This window comes from Benincasa hispida, chromosome 5, assembly GCF_027475165.1.
Source record: "Benincasa hispida cultivar pf3 chromosome 5, pf3_genome.v1.1, whole genome shotgun sequence".
Taxonomy (NCBI): Eukaryota; Viridiplantae; Streptophyta; class Magnoliopsida; order Cucurbitales; family Cucurbitaceae; genus Benincasa; species Benincasa hispida.
In genome coordinates, this window is record NC_143482.1 from 1,286,380 (window position 1) to 1,292,838 (window position 6,459).

The window sequence follows — 6,459 nt, forward strand, 5'->3', positions numbered from 1 at the left end:
TAAAGTTACTGAAATTACATTATTACTAAAAAAATATGCGGGGTGTTACATTCTTCCCTCCTCAAAGAAATTTCGTCTTCGAAAGTTCATTCTTGAAAAAAAAAAACTCCGGGGGTGTTACATTCTTCCCTCCTCAAAGAACTTTCATCCTCGAAAGTTCGTTCCTGAAAAAGCTCCATGTACTGAGCCCTCATCTCATTCTCTCACTTCTAATTGGCCTTCTTGAACTGATGATTCTTCCATAGGACTTTCACAAGCACCATCTCCCTGCAACACAACGTCTTTATCTCTCTGGCGAGAAATTCTACCGGCTTCTCCTCGTAGCTCAAGTTGTCATTCAACTGCAATGGCTCAAAGTCAACTACATGGGACGGATCTGTCACATACCTTCCTCAAAATAGAAACGTGGAAGACATTATGAACTGAAGACAATGTTGGAGGTAATGCCAATCAGTAAGCTACAGGGCCAATTCGCTCTAAGACCTCGAAAGGCTCAATGAAACTCGAACTCAGCTTCCCTTTCCTGCCAAACCTCATAATACGTGCCACCCTTAAGAACACTTTATTACCAATCTCAAATTCTTGGTCCTTCTGTCTCACATCGGCATAGCTTTTCTGTTCTGCTCTGAGCTGGTTGCATACGAGCACCGATCTTCTGTATTTCCCCATTCGTGGTCTGCACTAGCTCAGGACCTAGCAACTTTCTCCACCCCGACATACTCATGGCCCAAAAGGTGTTCACACATAGTTGGACTATGTTGTATTGTTCATTAGAGGGATTAGTGGTACTTAAGGAGTGAGATGTAACTATAGGGGACAAAACGATAAATTGGACCAGCTATACTTATGAGCATCAGTGAAGGGTTATCGTACTCATGATTGGTTATATCCGATGGACATAGAAATATATATGTAGTAAGAAGAGTTCAGCTGTCGATCTTTAGTGGAATACCTGTTAGTTAACGGATGGTAGATCACGTGGCTAAAGAGTTTAGTCAGCTGTTCATGTACCATTGGAGCTTCGAGCCATAGGTTCATAAGGTCCCCTTGGTAGCCTGAATACAAGTTGAGAATCAATTTTTGGGTCAGTTTGAAATGTTCAAATTGACAAGAGAGAGTTCGATTATATATGATATAATTGAATTATTTAATTATATATGATATGATTGACTAAATGTATGAGATACATTATTTTGGAGGAAATTGGATATAAATATGATTTATATCATGTAGAGGAGAAAACACTATAGGTTATGAATATAATATGATTATATTTATTATTTTATTAATTGGACGGTTATGAGATAATTGACTGGCATTTTCTCCGAATTCGTGCATTAATGGGAAGTTCAATTTAGTTCAAGTAATTGAAGAATAAAATGAAAATTGTTTTCATTTTGCAAGAGATACACATAATCGCTCACGGTGTGAAAGGCCTTCTATCGCTTAGTGTTTGAGAGCCTATACGATAGCGCTCGCTCACTAAACGATCGCACACCCCCGCTCGCGCTTTACTAAACGATCGCTTTCCTTTTACTAAAAGATTGTTTAGCGCTTGAGCTGAACTAAACGATTGTATAGGCGATTGTTTAGCTTTTACTACACGATCGTGTACCTCGCTCTAAACGATCAAGCACTTGACTATACGATAGTCTTTCCTTTCTCCCACTTGTTTGATCGTAGTACACGATAACTTTTCCTCCTCCCCTCTACCAATTCCATCAAAGCCCACCTGATAACTGGCAAAAATGCCATTTATTATAAGCCTTTTATTTAGAATTATGAGGGCTAATAAGTAGAAAATGCAGTGATAATACTTAGAATTTGCAAAAATTGAGTTTTGCGTCGATTAGCACCTAAATCCTTACTAACCCCAATATTATGTGTTAGTCCGTGCCAAAGTGTCTATTTTTGTAGCTATCGCAGGAATCAAACGCATACATTGGAAATAAGCAATCGCAGACAAACGTATGCGTTGAAGCCAGACAACCACAAAGACAAACGCATGCACTGAAAGTTGGATCATATGCGTCCATCGCATGGAAGTTGCAGTGATCAATTGAATGCGGTCATCACTTGGAGATTGTGGACACGGTGTAATAGCCATAATAGAAAGACGATGGCAAGATGGGTAGAGCGCGTTGATACTTCAGCTGAATCAAGCTCGGACGCATCTTTGGGAGTATCAATAAGATAAGACGATGTGACAATGCCCATACCGCGACAAAAGCAGTAGTGAGCCATAACGCAATCATGATAGCTGCCGGCGTTTAAACTCTATAGATAGCCCTTTGGACCTTCATTTTAAGACATCCGAACTTCTGCTTCAAGGTAGAGGTTTACGATCACAGATGAGAACTTGAATAAGATTTTCAGTGAGAATTCTTCACCTCCACAAACCAGACCAAGTGACGACCGGAGCTTTCGTTGGAGATAGAGCTCGAGAGATACATCTCCACCACTCATCCATGGCACCACCAGCAGCCTTGATGCAGAGTCCTTCATTTCTTCTCTAACCTCTGTATTGTATTACATTTTAGTTTAAGATATTAAGACATTTTGTAATCAATGCATACCTTGATTCCTTCATTGCCGTCTTCATCATCATCTTTATCTCTATCATTGTTTATCTTCAACGTTTATTTATCAAAGGCGATCGCATACTTAATCATGTAGCCTAAAGATAGGACGCATGTAGCAACCCATCGAGAGGTGTGCGTTGTGCGAGTATAGTGAGTTAATCCTCTTTGCTTGGTGAAAAGCAGTAGCAACGCTTGTCTATGGGTTGTTGCAATGCTTGTCTATAATTTAAATAACCACATCTAACTGCTTAAGAAGGTAAGAGATGGAACGCACTAAAGCAAAGTATGCATTGTTCTTAGAGATAGGCACAATCTTATGTTCGACGCAACCATGCACTATAGAGATATAGTCATGCGGCTGACCACCGAAAGGTGTATGATGCGTTAGTGTGATGAGCTGGGATTACTCGAGCGATTTAAGATAATAAACCTTACTATGCGCTAACGGTTGTTGTGTATCTATCTATTCTCATCGCAAGTCTTCTATTGCTCAATCTGTTTAGATAGGAGTAGGAGTAGTGTGTAAATTCATTAAACTTCTTCTTTTTATTTTTCTTTTCATCGCCTCAAACGCATTGCTTCACAAGCATTATTGAGTGAAAAGTCCCTATGTTCAACCTCGGATTATCCGAGAAACTTGCGTTCGTGTTATACTTGGTGTGATCGTAAGAAAACTTGTGATAGGAATGCATGGTCATTGCATACTAGATTAACGCATTTTCATTCCAACGCATGACCTCAGATGCATGGGCGTAAACGCATAGCTTAAGCCATGTCTAATGCATGATTGCATGTACAACCCCATCCTTAATTTTCCTTCCAACATCACACTTTGGATTCTCACTCCAAGAATACTGAGGGCTTCGAGTGGTGGTGTCGTCCCTATTACTTGTTGTTCATGCGAAGCTGTTCGTGTAGACGATCGAGTTGTTGCTGGTCGATTACTTGCTAGACTAGCGAGAGAAGTTCGTTCACGAAAACAGCGAGATTTTGTGAAGAAAAGTCTTCAACTGGTATGTTCTCTCAGTCTTCTATTTTTTTTATCTTTCAAGCATGCCAGTAATTTAGTGTTATCAATACATATCTGTATGTTTGAATGTATATTGTTAAATTCTGTCACAATGAATTAGAAAGGTCCTCTTTCGCTCATAGGTACTCTTGTATATGAGTTCCTTCAATTAGTATCAGATCCAGGTTTCTGATTTTCCAATTTCATTGATGCAAAGAATTGCATATACATTCTCAGTGGGTGCAACATGTCTACTCTTTGTTTTAATTGTTAAATCGTTTGTGGATGTAGTAGGTTAATGGAGTTTTCTGGGATGAAATCTCGGTTTGTTTAAATTCTTTTATATTTCTAGTTAATTGTCAAGGCCCCTATGTTTTTGGGCATAATTAATTGCTATCGAGTCTGTAATTTCAAAGTTAGTTTGAGTTTTGAGTCGTTCGTGAAGAAGTTTGGAGCAAGGGTTGCCGTTCTTCGAGGAAGAAGACGACCAAGCATTGATCGGGTCGTGTAGACGATGGGATAGACGATCGCTGAGTATTGGATGCTCGAGTGTCGTTTAATATGCGCGCGCATTGGACGATCGTATAGCTCAACAAGCCTCATCGCTTAGTTACTGACTATATGATCACGGAGTAAAACGCATGGTAAATCGTTTACCTTTTCACGTGTTAAGTGATCGTCTAGACGATTAGACTTCATAGCCTCGTTGTCGTCTAAGCAATCGGTTAGCTTTTCGCACTATCATCTAGTGTGTGCTACATGATCGCTTACCTGAAGGCGTTTACCAAAGGATGGAGCTTTGCCCGACGGTTCAAGACCCAATTTTCCTGTGAACCGATTTGCTCGGTGGAAAAATGTAATAGATAGAATTTTTCATTCCAGTTTTGTGTTGGTTCATCCCGGTCCATTAATTTGTGGTTTTAATACATGAGATGTATGTTTAATTATATGTCATATGGTATGAACATATAGAAAAATCCCACCTTAGGTTATGCATTAGTCATGCATTATCTCTTTATTATAAATGTTATGATTTAGAGAAGCATGATTTAAATTACGTAAGACCATGCTCATGCATCATATAAATATAAGAGTTATATTTATGCATGCATCAAAGTATTGACATGTATCATCTTTATATTATAATTGTTATAGTATAAGGGTGTATAGAAAGCATGTTTGCTTGGTTCTTACTTGTATATAAAAGTTATGTATAGTAATGACCAGACATTGCATGAAGCATGACGCTTAGATTACTTTATAAGTTTTATAAATACCTTGTTGTGTGGCAATGTGTTTTAGTTGTTTCTTTTTTAAAGGTTAAAGAGAAATTAGAAATTAAAAGTAATAAGAAAGACATGCATGCTCACTTAGGTTTAATTCATGGTCTTAAAATATTTAAAACTTGGATGACATAGACCTACAATCACAGTTCTAATATGATTAGCAATCCTTAGAATTTAATCTTTTAATCAGTTTAATAGGATTAATTTGACTAATAAAAGGTTAAAGTGTAGCAAATCTATCTATAAGGGACATTTTGAGCTGTGATGAAGGTTGTCTAAACATCTCTCGCAGCGAATCTATAATCTTGCATGTAGTGACTATGGATTCATGCTTCTTTGCCAAAACTTCAAACAAGCTAGGAAGAATATACGCTCGAGCCTTCTCATTTGCCTTTACTTATCTCTCATATGCATCCCGAACATTTTGAGCTGCATTTTGAGTTGGGGCTTGAGGACACTCCTCAAGTAGGACAAATCTTAGGTCATCGGTGATTAGCATAATATTGATTATGTTTTTCCAATTTGTGTAGTTATCATCAGTTAACTTATTAGCACTTAAAAGGTTGTTTGTAGCGCTAGTCATATTTGAAATTTGTTGAAACCATACATATTATTTATATTAGTTATACGTATTAACCATTAAAAAACCAATCAATTTTAGCAAAATTCTAATGTACCTTATGTGACATCAAATTGGCAATGATGCTTTAGTGAGTTGGGATAAAAGCCACCCTAAGGTGGACAGTCAACCCTTCATTGTATGGAGACATTCTTAACCAATCATTACACCATAATAACTCTTATTTATATAATTACTAGTCACTATTGTTCGGTCAAGAAATCATTAACTTGCTTAAAAATTTATTGTAAGTGTGACCCTTCATTTTAGACTCTAGAGCTCTGCCTCAATGAGCCAACTGTAGGAAAAAATCGTTTGGGACAAAAACTAAAGCAATCCTATCCATTACTGAAGTTTGAGTAAAATTTTATGCAACCTTCCTTAGGGGGACACAAGAAAATGCTTCCACGAGGCCAAACATGAAACCTTACTGCAAATTAATGAAGGAGACCGTGGGATGTGTTGACACACATCCTTATCCCACTTGCTATAAATACTTTCTTAATTCACCTTGATATTGATCTATGCAAATACCTTCTTTAGGGGGACATAAGCAAATGGTGCCACGAGGCCGAGCATAGATCTCACGATGTGAACTTTTAGGGAGAACATGAAAGAAAATTGACATATCATATACACACTTTCCTTCTACTAAGTGTTTTAAGCCTAGGGTTCGTTACTTAAGTAAATCTGGCTAACAATTTATCTAAGTGTATTGTTAAATTGACATAGTATAACTCTTATATTGGATAGTTTAAAAATATATGATTTTATTCATTAAACACTTTAATAAACTAAATCATTTATTGCATGCTTATAAAATATTTGTCTAATTTACCTACTAGGTCGATTCCTGGGTAAGGGTGTTCCGTTTTTGTCAGTTTAAATACTCAAGCCTTAGACAAAACCTTTCTTAGGCAAAGGTCATTTATGGACAATTATTTTATAAATGTAATCTTTTAT